The 13,443-nt window shown below is 46.8% G+C and overlaps 1 long non-coding RNA gene across 1 annotated transcript; it reads left to right on the forward strand.

Moving 5' to 3' along the window:
* Positions 1–9,836: 9,836 nt before the first annotated feature.
* On the forward strand, positions 9,837–12,705 carry LOC119291765. The gene is made up of 4 exons (XR_005142635.1): positions 9,837–10,076; positions 10,165–10,396; positions 10,731–11,781; positions 11,870–12,705. It is a non-coding gene; the product is annotated as an uncharacterized LOC119291765 (long non-coding RNA).
* Positions 12,706–13,443: the final 738 nt, after the last annotated feature.

Raw genomic sequence — 13,443 nt, forward strand, 5'->3', positions numbered from 1 at the left:
AATATGGCGCGCCCCACCAGACGCCATGTCTGATTGGTAGCGCGAGTACAGAGATATTTTGCGTGAGCTATTTGACCCTTAAGATAACCTCTGATCAAAAAACGTTCAACATCAAAGTTGTTTGTATCGTCGAAACGGTCAAGATTGCTTTTGGACTCGTTTCCATCCGAGATAGTTTACCACCACAAAAAAGGCCCGCAAGGTGCAGCCAGTTTAAACCGAACAGTTTTGGAAGTTCGGACAAGACCAATCCGAATTTGACTAGGGTTTTGGACGTGAATCCAAGCCTTTTCCTTGCACGGGAAGTCCAGCCGCCTCTTATATACCTAAGGGGTAACGGCCGATTGAATAACAACACACAATCGAACAATCAATCTACTTTTTACCCTAGTTTTACATTCCTCCCTTGTTCTTTCTCTCTCATTCTTCGTTCGTTTTTCGTGTTGAAGGGCAGTGATCCCCGAGGCTCTAGGGGCGGGCGAACCGACCTAGGGCATCCCATAGCCGCCGCGCGTCCAGACGGGGTCCCTCCCGGGCGCGTGGGGTTTCGGGTGCTCAAAAGCGCCCGCCGGATTGCTTGCGTACTGCGCTTTCGGACGGGTCTCCTTCGGCGCGAGCTGCGGTGCATCACTCTCGGCGTCGGAGGTACACGGTGACGTGTTCGTGTGCGAACACACTTTTTGGCGACTCCGCTGGGGACGAAAGATCAAGAATCATCATCAACCATGTCTAATCTCCCCAAGCCTTCAGAAGTTGACACCGATAACATCATTAAGCCCGGTCTTGATGAGCTATCGGATGAACATCGCCAAGCCTACGAAGCGCACAAGAAGCAGCATGAAGAGGCTTTTGAGGCGCTCAAGAAGAAGCGCGAGGAGGAGGATTTGGAAGCGTTTCTTTCAAGTTTCAAGAAGGACCGTCAAGGCAACATCACTCCGGTTGGAAAAGTTTTTTCTCCGGAGCAAGTGGCTATGATTGAAAGTCTTGTTAGTAAGGGTAATGTGATGGCATACAATTCTTTTGTGGCTAGTGCTAATGCTCAGAAAAATATGCCTCCGTCATCTAGTGGTACTGTTGGTGTATCTGAAAACGCTAGTCCAACTTTACCTATTTCATCGGCACCTCCTATACAACAACAATATAGTATGCCATTGAATTTTTACCCTAGTCAAACCAACCAGCTTGTGACTACACCTACATACCCTAATCCTATTATGAGTGTGCCCAATTCGGCATCAACGCCGAATCACTTTGTCACACCACCCATAGGCGCAAGCATGTTTGGTCTTCCGCCGAATTATGGTTCGGTGCCCATCCCACAAGTTGCACCAATAGCTAGTACTCAGGTTGCTCCTATGTTATTGCCACAAACATCTTCATCTACATCGGATCCAATTTTAGCTAAATTAAGGGAGGATTTGCATAAGATGTTTCTAGAAACTTTCGGAAACGAGCTGAAAGTAAAGAGTCGTGTGTATCAAAAGCCTTATCCTGAACACTTCGATGCAATTTCTTACCCTCAAGGTTATAAGGTTCCTGATTTTGTTAAATTTAGTGGTGAGGGTACGAAAACAACTTGGGAGCATGTGAGTCGGTATCTAGCACAGTTGGGTGAAGCAGGTTCCATAGAAGAGTTGAAAGTACGTTTATTTCCCTTATCTTTAACTGACACCGCATTTTCATGGTTTGCTGCTTTACCACATGGCTCAATTCTCTTATGGTCGCAATTAGAGCAAAAGTTTCATGATCACTTTTACAGCGGCGATAATGAGCTAAAGTTGTCACATCTTACATCGGTTAGGCAAAAACATGATGAATCGGTCACCGATTATGTCAAGAGATTTAGAGACATAAAAAACCGATGTTATAGCTTAGTGATAACTGAGAGAGACTTGGCAGATATTGTTCTTAATGGTTTGAAAACTCACATTAAAGAGAGGCTAGAAAGTTATGAGTTTTTGAACATTAATCAAGTCTTACAAAAAGCTTTGGCTCAAGAGAGTCGAAGTAAAGAGATTCATAGGTCTACAACCGATCGTCCTAGAATGCATATGGTTGAACACAATGATGATAATTCGGATGATGAGGTTGATGTTTATACTACTGAGTTTGTTTGGTCCTCAAAGGCCAAACCCTATACATGCAATGCTCTTAAGCCGATTCGCAAGAATCGTGATGAGGAGATGAGGTTTACATTTGATATATCTAAGTGTGATAAGATATTTGATGCTCTCTTGCAGGATAAGATGATTAGAATATCACACACCATACCGCCGTTTGATGAGCTGAAACGGCGTGCTTATTGCAAATACCATAATTCATTTTCTCATGCTACTAACGATTGCAATGTTTTTCGACGACAGATACAATCAGCCATTAATGATAGACGATTGAATTTTGCTGAGATGCAAGTTGATAAACAGCCCTTTCCAATGAACACCATGGACTTGGAGGGAACGAAAATGTTAATTCGGCCTAGCATAGCCGAATCTGCTAATAAAGATAATGTTGTTATTGGTGAACCTAGGAAAGGCAAGGAGGGCGACAAAGTCTTGGGAAGAGAGGTTGTGCTTGATAAGCAACCCGATGGCAAGGAAGTATTGAAGATCACCATAAAAAATCCCGTACCCGGGGGGCAACCACAAGTACAAGAAGATACCCATGTTAAATTTATCAAGCCCAAGAATTCAGAAGTTGGCAAGTGGGGAAAGAGTGAAGCTAAGCGCAAGCGAATCAAGCCAACTTTTGATATGCTGCTATCCAAATATGCAAGTCAAGCGGCCGGTGCTAGCTCTAATCGGCCATCACATTCGAAGCGTTCAAGATCGCTTCCGGAGCAAGAGTTTCGACGCTATGCAAGGCCATATGGGTCATGGGCACCGACACCATGGATGTCACAACCCTCCTATGCACCATATTACATGAGAGACTTCAATGGAGGATGGGGGCAGCCCCCAATGGCTCCTTATGCTTTCCATATGGGGTGGACAACACCTAGAAGGCCTGCTCGTGAGAGGCTTTATTATCCCACCCAAGACCGTTTGAGTTATGGTGCTAATCGGCCAACAGAAAATTCTCCAAGTAAGGCCAATAAAAAAGTGTGGCGTGTTAAGTCACCTAATGCGGAAATTTCAGAATGCGACAAGCAAAAGAAGATCAAAAAGCCGGTTGTTGGTAATATGGCTACTTCTAATGGTGATATTGTTATTGTTCAGCAGGGTTCCATGGTTGATGATCATGAGGCGAGCACAAGCAAGGCCAAACCAAGGGATCCCAAATATACTCAACCTAAGTGGTGTCCTCCCGGTTTAACTAAAACCATGAAAAGGAGGTTACAACGCATGAGGAACCACGAGAAGGTAGAACACAAAGAGGAGAGGCAAAGGGACAAATTGTTTAGTGAAATTCGGCCCATGGCACTCACAAAACAAGTGTGGAGGCCTAAACAAAAACAAAACACAGATGCTTCTACATTAGCTGCAGCAACACCTTCACCACCAAAAGAGGATGATGCGACCCCTATTACATCGTCCACACTACCTGAAACATCCCCTTCAATTGAGGAATCTTTAAGCCCAATATACACATTGGGAGATGAAGACGAGATGGTGGATTATGAATCTACGCCGGTTCGGGAAGGTATGGATATTAGTATGGTATATTACTTACCTGCCGAGTTTCGTGCTATAGGTGAAGAAGGGGAGGTAGCCCAGCTGAATTTTGGTCCTAAGAATGCTATTTTTGAGAAGCCAAGAGAACCAGTGAAACACTTGAAGCCATTGTACCTCAAAGGTCATATTAACGGATCACCGGTTGCTAGGATGCTCGTTGATGATGGTGCTGTGGTAAATCTTATGCCCTACTCGGTCTTCAAAAAGTTGGGGTTAGATGATGATGCATTGATGAGGACCAATATGGTACTTAATGGATTCGAGGGTAGAGAAAAGACAGAGGCCAAAGGTGTGATGTGCATGGAACTCACTGTGGGAAGCAAAACTTTGGCCACCACATTCTTCATCGCCGAGGTGCAAGGTAACTATAATGTTATATTAGGCCGTGATTGGGTTCATGCTAACCAATGTGTGCCATCTACCATGCATCAATTCTTAATACAATGGGTCGATGATGAGGTAGAAGTCATTCACGCGGATAATTCGGTTTGTGTTGCTTTTTCCGATGCATCGGTGGATTGGAATCATCCTGATGTTACTTGCTTAACAGGGCGTTACCTTTTGGAGTTTGATTTCCTTAGTGCTACAAGGAACGGGTTCATTCCCATCTCTTTAAAGCCGATTGGTGGTAATCGGTTACAAGGTATGATGTGAACAAGAAATTAAAATCAATGGCCGATATAGAATTATCGCCCTTAGCATAAACATGGCCGATACATAATTATCATCCTGAGAAAAATAAATGGCCGATGGAGTGTTGACATCGTCCTTAGAACAAATACATTGCAAATTATTTTTTGGCACGCAAGTTTTGCCGAAAAACAGGGGGGCATATGTTGACACCAGATTTTGGCACGATCAATAACTTATTTAAGATGGCCTCAAATGGAGAAGTGATCTTCATGAAAGAGTTTCGTATTGTTGATATAAACATCTTTTAAGTTTGGGTCATCGCCGTCCGATTTCATCTCGAAGGCCGAAACTATGCTCAAAGTACTAAGATCTTATATTCAGAGTACAGTTTGGCCGATTAAGCCCCCAAGAAGACCTCAAATGGAAAAATGATCTACACCGGTTGTCTTCGTCTCGTCGAAACGATCGATTTTGATATAAAAATCGTCCAAATCCGAGTTCGTATGCAAAAGTTAGAGCAATCGGAGTGCAGCCCTGTCACGAGGCGAAATATGGCGCGCCCCACCAGACGCCATGTCTGATTGGTAGCGCGAGTAAAGAGATATTTTGCGCGAGCTATTTGACCATCAAGATGATCTCTGATCAAAAAACGTTCAACATGAAAGTTATTCGTATCGTCGAAACGGTCAAGATTGCTTTTGGACTCCTTTCCATCCGAGATAGTTTACCACCACAAAAAAGACCCTCAAGGTGCAGCCAGTTTAAACCGAACAGTTTTGGAAAGTTCGGACAAGACCAATCCGAATTTGACTAGGGTTTTGGACGTGAATCCAAGCCTTTTCCTTGCACGGGAAGTCCAGCCGCCTCTTATATACCTAAGGGGTGACGGCCGATTGAATAACAACACACAATCGAACAATCAATCTACTTTTTACCCTAGTTTTACATCCCTCCCTTGTTCTTTCTCTCTCGTTCTTCGTTCGTTCTTCGTGTTGAAGGGCAGCGATCCTCGAGGCTCTAGGGGCGGGCGAACCGACCTAGGGCAGCCCATAGCCGCCGCGCGTCCAGACGGGGTCCCTCCCGGGCGCATGGGGTTTCGGGTGCTCAAAAGCGCCCGCCGGATTGCTTGCGTACCGCACTTCCGGACGGGTCTCCTTCGGCGCGAGCTGCGGTGCATCATCCTCGGTGTCGGAGGTACACGGTGACGTGTTCGTGTGCGAACAGAAGGTGAACCCACTGGCTCGCCGACAAAGTCTAGAGGGTAGAGTTTGCTCTTGCCGCGAAGGGGAAGGGAAAAAAAATCATGTACTGTCGGACCTCCCTAACAATAGATTTGTCACTATTCATCGATTAAAACTAGGAAAGTATAAATCTACCCCTGATAAGGAACACCGGTCCACGGGTTGTAGCCGGAGGCCCACAGAGGGGGCACCTGGAACTGCTGCTGACGGGGCGGGCCGGTACCCTGCGGCTGCTGCTGCTGACCGCCGCGGCCCCTACCGCGCCGGCCCCCACGACGCTGTTCGGCGGGAGGGGCGGGAGGGTGGCGGGCCATAAGGCAGCGAGAGCAGCCCCGACTGCTGGGGCGCTGGGAAGGGTGCCGGGTGGCGCTGCGGTGGGGGCACGGCCGGGGCAGCGGGAGGCGCCGAGGACCCGCCACGGGTGGTGCCGGCGGCGAGAGCGGTGTGGATGGCCCGCGCCTTCACCTGCTTCATCCGCCGCTCCTCCAAACGGAGGTACGCAATGAACATGGCAAAGTACGGGTTGGGGATGAGGCTGAGGTTGGCCGCGGCGTTGCCGAAGTCCTCGTTGAGCCCGGCGGTGAGTGTGCTGAGGAGGAGGAGGTCATCATCGGTCCTCGCGCCAATATCGCGGAGGTCGTCAGCGAGAGTCTTCAGGCGGCGACAATAGTCGTCGACAGAGGTGTTGTCCTGGTGACACCCAAAAAAATCTTGCTGCAAAAAGAAACACGATGCTGGAGCTGGTTGTCGGTGAAGAGCCCGTTCAGCTTGGTCCACATGGTGCAGGCATCATCACCATCCTGCACGACCGTCTGAAAGAGGTACGACGAGATGGTTAGGAAGAACCAGCGGATGATCGCGGTGTCGATGGTGGACCAGTCATGGAACTCGGGGACGAGGCTGGAGTCGACGGTGCCGTCCACGTGGTCGATGAGATGATACTCCCGGAACACGAGGAAGAAGTAGGTCTTCCACGTGTAGTAGGAGGAGTCCTCCTGAGAGAGGCGAACCGACACCCGCTCGAAGATGTTGAGGTTGCGGATGTCGTTCACGCCAGGAGGGTTGGCGTCGACGAACGGGTTGGAGTTGGTGGACACGGAGGAGGTGATGGACGACATGACAAAGGTGAGGTGGCTCAGCGGGTCCGTGGCTTCGGGCGGGATTGGCAGCAGGCAATGCGGGTGAAGCGGTTTGGGCGGGTCGGGCGACACGAGTAGCAGGGCAGGTCGGGCGATGCGAGCAACAACATCGGGCAATGCGTGCGGCGATGCGAGCCGAGCGGGAGTTGGCGGGCTGCAGCTGCGCATGCGGCGATGCGGCAGTAGGTAAGGCTGGAGAAGCGGCGGGAGTAGCGCGGCTGGGAGACGGAGGAGCGGCAGCCGGCGCGGGAGGCGCGCGGGCGGCGGCGGCGCGGCGGCGGCGGCGGAAGGATAGGGTTTAGAATCCGGAAACTGATATGTATGATGTATGAATTGCACGATGTATTGCTCATATGCAAAGACAGGTATATATGATGTACAAGAGATGAGCCACGACCTCAACTATACAAGGAACTAGGAGGTGGGCCCAATACATAAATATGCACAACACATCCTACATTCTTAAGAAGTTGCTCCCCACTACAACCAATTCTCTCAACATACGCGCTATCCACATCAGCTTCATGCCACGTCAGCTTTCACATAAGTCTAATTCTTAACATGCATCATGCCATGTCACCCTGCCGTTACCAGCCTACAAAACGGACCGAGGACCGCTACCATTGAACACCCTTCCATCGCATGTGTGCACGAATTAATCGGAAGCCCAATCAATTTTGCAACTGCACCTCACGATTGACTCCCAATACAAGCAGTGCGTGCATCTAGACCGTAAACAACTGACTCCTCTAGAACGAAGCAAACACACGACCCTCTGTTCACCTTCGCCCGTTTCCGGCCATAAATCACAGGCTCATTAAACAACGACCCCTCGGTCCCTCAAATACCGATATTTTCCTCTGCCTACAGCGGCGACCGGCGCGACGGCGGATGGGTGCCGATCTTCTACGGCACGATCGCCGATCTGGCTGGCCTCCGCGGCCCTTCGGTATTCTATCAGGTTACGTTCGTGTTGCTGGTGTGGTGCCCTCCATTGTCGAGCCGGCGGCTGCGGTGCTTGGTCGTGACACCCATCTCTGCCTCTGTTCCAAGATAGCTCTGGCGCTGCTTGTGAGGTTGGTTCCATTAGAACCGGACTGGTCGCTTGGGAGATTGGTGTTCGGACCTGGCTTGGCCTAGAAAGACCGGACAAGCCTCTGTTGACAGCGATGTTTGGAGGAGCTCTGCATCCACCTCCTCTCGTGAGCGTTCAACGGTGTGCTGTCGTAGCTCATTACTGCAGCAATCGTAGCCTTTTTTCCAAGCATAGTTCCTGCAACTAGGAAGGGAAGCCATTCAGGGCACATTTTTGTATCCGCGATGGGTTTGCACGTAAGGACGAAAAACTTCAGAGTACAGTAATGATAGGAATGGTGGTCTTCCTTCTGCCTTTTTGTATTCTGCAGGCAAGAGAAACTAAAGGAGGCGAGCTGCTCTCAGCATTAATCAACGAAGGCTATACCTGAGTGGACTCGGCTGTGCTCCGTTCTTAATCTCAACAGCCATCGGTGAGCCATCCCTTTCGTCTTTTCCAGCTTCTCTATGACACTGACAGCTATCTCCAACATGAGTTTAGTTTTTGATTTGTAAGTTCCACCATATGGAAGTCAACATGCTGGCAGGTCCCAACCTCATAGCCTGTTGTTAGCGCATGAAGCTACTCCCTCCGTCCGGAAATACTTGTCATTGAAATGGATGTATTTAGATGTATTTTAGTTCTAGATACATCCATTTTCATCAATTTTGATGACAAGTATTTCCGGACGGAGGGAGTAGATGATACGAATGTGGAACGCTCTATATCAGGTTAGTCCAGATCAGAACCCCCACCAAAAAAAAAATCTGAACTTTAATTTTAACACATGCACCTTCCATTCTGAATCTTAACTGCATTGGGTCAACACATGTAATTCATGAAATTCTTACAGATCCCATTTAGACTTGATGGATATTTTGTTCCTGCAGACCTAATTTAGAGCTGAGGTGGCTATTTTCTTTCACATGATTATCTGAGCATTTGAACGAAGTATGCAGAGGGAAGACACCTGATTGCTAGATATATCTAAACATGGAATTATGTGCGTCAGCTTATATATATGTATAATCATGTATTCTCTTTTTTGTTGTACTCAGATAATCATCTCAAGTCATTTGACACATTGATTAAATTTCCATATGTTATCTCGGTATTAAACCTAACATAACAAACTTATCAGCTTGTGCTTTTTTTTATTAAATACAAACATTTCTGCCTCTATTCACTTTTCTTCTAATAGCGAACTTATATGATTAGCTAATAATGTATACATACATGTACATCTATTATTGATATTGTATTTGAATTATATTTATTAATATTGAATCCAAATTGCTTGCACTATGAATGCCGCAGCAACGTGCGGGGTATTATCTAGTATACTCAACAATAAGGATAAAATATGACAACATCAATCAATCATTCAACGCAGACCGGAGCCGACTATAATACACACACGTATACGAGGTAGGAGTAGTAGTTTACTTGGTTCATCTGTGGATTCCTTCTGCCTCTTCCTGGACGGAGCATGCTGCGCGCATGCATGCATGGCTTCATATTTGAGCTGCATTTAACACGCGATTTTGATGCTAGAGGCTTAATTAACTACTAGATCTAGTGATTATTATTGTTGGATTAGTAAACGTTTCAGGCTAAGCTTTACGTACCGGATGACGCTACGAAGGAAGAAGGTGCAACAGCTAGCCCAGGGAAATACTCCAGCTTAGCTCCGGGTCAGACAAACACACGCGCAGAGGAGGCAGGCAGGCAGCCAGAGCCAGGTGTGTTCTGATTACAGTACGTTTTATCCTTTACAACGAAATGGTGTCTTGTCCGTTTCAAAAAAAAAAAAACATGTCTTGTTGGTAGGCAGCTACATACACCACGACCTGATTTGCCTCAAGCCTCAAAGAATTTGCTGCCTCCCGGAAAAGGACAGTGTCATTTATTAAAAAAGACTGACGGAAAAGTTCTAGTAACTAATAGTGTCCAAGTCGGAGAGCAGCGATAGAACACACGAGCGCGCTTGCTCTCGGTATATAGACCAGTGGGACAATGCCGCGTTGCTGCGTGTATTAAATGCGATCGTGTAAGCTGGGGAGTATACAGATCATCGGACAGTATTATACGTTGACGGCGCCGTGCAATATGACGAGGTGGTAATGGTACACATAACATATGTTCTGTTGGTACATGAACCATGGGTCCACCCCCCACCCCACCCCCGACGCTTAAGAGAGAGAAAAAAAGGAAAAATATATCCCTTCGGCGCCGCACGACTCGAGCAGCTCAAAGCTATGGCGACGGCGGAGGCCGGAGGCGATTGATTCGAGTTCTTATTACATCAGGTTGATAGGTATGCTTCCTCGCATCGCTTTTGATTCGTAGTTACTGCCGCTGTTAGTAGATACAAAGGTTTATAGTCTTCCCCATCATTTGAACAGGTTCCTGCTGCCGGATCTTGGAGGTGGGGAAGCCACACCTGACAGCGAACGCAACGAAACTATGGTCTTCGAGGATGCCGCATCAAGCATTGGAGATGTGGGCGATCTGGCACTGACAGTGCAACTAGAACTGAACAACACTTGTGAGGAGCTCAGGTTGCCGGTGCCCAGCTCAGAACAGTCAACAGGAAAAGACGGTCCTCAGGAGTCAGGCGCAGGGCTGGACGAAGAGGTATATTTAATTCACTGTATTTGGTTCCTCTCAGTTGAAATTGAACTGAAGTTTAAGTAGACTAGCATAAAAGTTGTAGCTTCCTTCGGGCTGATCATTCAGTTATCCCTTGAATTTTAGTAGTCTAGCATGGAAAATTGAACTGAACTTTAAGTATACTAGCATAGAAATTGTGGCAGCCCTTGAGCTTGTCATTCAGTTATCCCTTGATTTTGAGTAGTATAGCATAAAAATTCAACCGAATCATGTTTATACATGTCGTGCAATCATAGTTATAAGAAAGAAAACAAACTTTCCATTCTGTGTTAGTAAAAATTGTTTCTTAATTGGTCAGGGTTCGTGCTGGAAATGCACCTGCTGTTCCGCCACCCTGCGCTGGCAGAATAAGTGCCCTGGAGAAAACATTGAGAGGTTATGCAGAGAAGAAGACTGAGACTGTTGTGGTTCCTCAAATACGCACTCCCTCCGTCCGGAAATACTTGTCATCAAAATGAATAAAAGGGGATGTATCTAGATGTATTTTAGTTCTAGATACAACCCTTTTTGTCCATTTTGATGACAAGTATTGTTGGACGGAGGGAGTAGGAAGCAACTTCGATTCGCTTGGGCAAGCATATGACTAATACAACCTGTATTCATGCGGAATTGGATTTGGAATTAATACGGCAAGAGCAGGAAATAGTCTGTGGATGCCTGGTGAGTATTAATTTCAATTGGCTATTGTTTATAACATGATCCTGCTGGTGCAGATGCCCCACAGTGATACGGTTGTTGCGATCAAACGAAAACGGCTGGTACGTCAGTGAAAACAGGATGCCACACAATCATCGCCGACAGAAAAGTGTGGCCAGAAGGTGTGCTGGCCTTCACACAAACATATCGATATATACACGCATGATGTTGTCAAACAGCTCTGTGAAAATAATATTGGCATTGGCAAGGTTTACAATATAATTTCTAGTTTCTTCGGTTCAATGAGCAATATACCATTCAGCAAAAGGCGTTGAGAGGGCCGTGTGGGCAAATAAGTCGCGATCAGGCAGATGATGATGTCCGGAAGACAATGGAGGTTTGTTTGAAAAATATTTATACACTCGACCTATGTTTGAAATTGAACACGCCACTGAAATTGCATGGTAGCGATGTATATACACGAGCTATGTTTGAGAATTTTGGGGAAGTCCTGTATGAAGGAGGGCAGTACAAAGTGGAAGTGGTCAGTAAAGGCAAAACCTATTTTGTGCGATGGTATCATCCAAAGAAGCATGAATAGTGGTGCAGGGTTGTCTCCAAAGTTGAAGTTATTGAGCAGGGCAGAGAACTCACATGTGCGTGTGGCAATTTCGAGCACACATGATTGCTGTGCTGCCATGCAGTCAGTGAAGGTAAAAATATTTATAGACGAAGGCATTTCGTTGTGAATCCCATTTCTTAAGCTACTTGAATGACCATGCTAATCTTTCGGTTTTGTAGGTCCTCGATTTCCTTGGTATAGACCAGATACCAGCAAAACACATTCTTGAACATTGGAAAAAAATGCAAGGGATATATTGGCAGACCACTTGGCACATCTTCAAAAGGATAAAATTTCAGTGACCTCAATAACATTCAGACACACAAATCTATACACACATGCCCTTGAAGTTGTGAGATTTGGAGATGCAAGCATACTGCATATGAGTGTGCAGTTAATCTCTTGAAATCAACAATGGATAAATTGACGCCTATAGCCACTGTGCGGGATGGAATAGGGTCAAAGGACAGAATTCAGACGAACAAGGGAAAAACTTAAGAATTGATTGCATTGCATGCACCTTCCAGTGGATGTGCTAGTGACGCCGAAGGGAGTGGCATTGATAATTTCATGTGTTTAAAAGCTCCAGAACCAAAGCGTAAATCAGGTTGACCAACCACCAGCAGGGACAAGCCTCCATATGATGACCGGGGTGCAAAAAGCAAAAAATACAAACGAGCAGGAAATGCACATGGTGTCGGCGGATGCGGTACAAGCAAACGTTCTTGCTTCTGTAGCATATGGTGCGATCCAGGACACGACAGCACCACCTGTCCGCAAAAGGGTGATCTTCCTCAAAAATAAAGGCAGGAAGCTAAATGTTCAAACTGTGGTGTCAGTGGTCACAGAAAGAACACCTGCAACAAGCCTAAGGTGGTTCTGCATGTTGTTGAAAATGCTACTTTACAGGAAAATGAAACCTGTGGGTGAGTTCAGTTTTTCTTTGTGTGTCGTTGAGGGCTCCGTAGCCGTTATGTGTAATGACAACACTAAGCACACTGTGATGTTTGTTTCAGTTCATCTGTGTTGTGTGCATGTTTATCACAATTACTACTGTTTTTCACATGGGTAGCATGTTGTGTGGTGGATGCATGCTCCCCTGCTTATTGCTTGCAAGACAGTTTGGTGTAGATGCTTTTTAGAGTAGAAATTCAGTTGGTTTTTCCCTGCTCTTCTCTTGAGCTATTGCTTCTTAGTTCTTACTGGCAGGATTCGGTGGACGGAAGAGCTGACGACATATCCATGGCAGATGAAGCTTTCAAAGATGAAGCTGAAGTTCAGTCTCATTTTGCGGCCGTCAAAGAGGTGGGCGACTACGGCCCGGGAAATCGTAGCTCCGCCGACGATGAGAACTGCTCTGATCCAGGAAGCTACTCCGAGTCAAGCAAGCTACTCCGAATCAAGCAATAAGGTTGCAGATGAATCCGGCGGCGACGTCCAGTACTGGCGACGTCAATGGTGGCAACCGACCAGAGAAGCGATCAAAGACTGCGGGCTGATGCGTGCGGAAAGCAAGTGGTCCCACGTTTACTGTTGTAGTTGGCGGTCAACTAATCTAGGCTGAGGGTTGACGTCCGTCGCCCCACCAGACCTAGTAGAAAAACTCCCGTCACTTCAGCTTCGACGTCCGTCGCCCCACCTTACAACCGTCGCCTCTTCCGTTCATACTACGCATTAAATACGCCACCGTACACGACCGGCAATACAGCACAGGTTCCATATCCCGAAACGAAGCAACGCCTGAAGATACCGT

The sequence above is a fragment of the Triticum dicoccoides genome, chromosome 4B, assembly GCF_002162155.2.
Source record: "Triticum dicoccoides isolate Atlit2015 ecotype Zavitan chromosome 4B, WEW_v2.0, whole genome shotgun sequence".
In the NCBI taxonomy this organism is placed as follows: Eukaryota; Viridiplantae; Streptophyta; class Magnoliopsida; order Poales; family Poaceae; genus Triticum; species Triticum dicoccoides.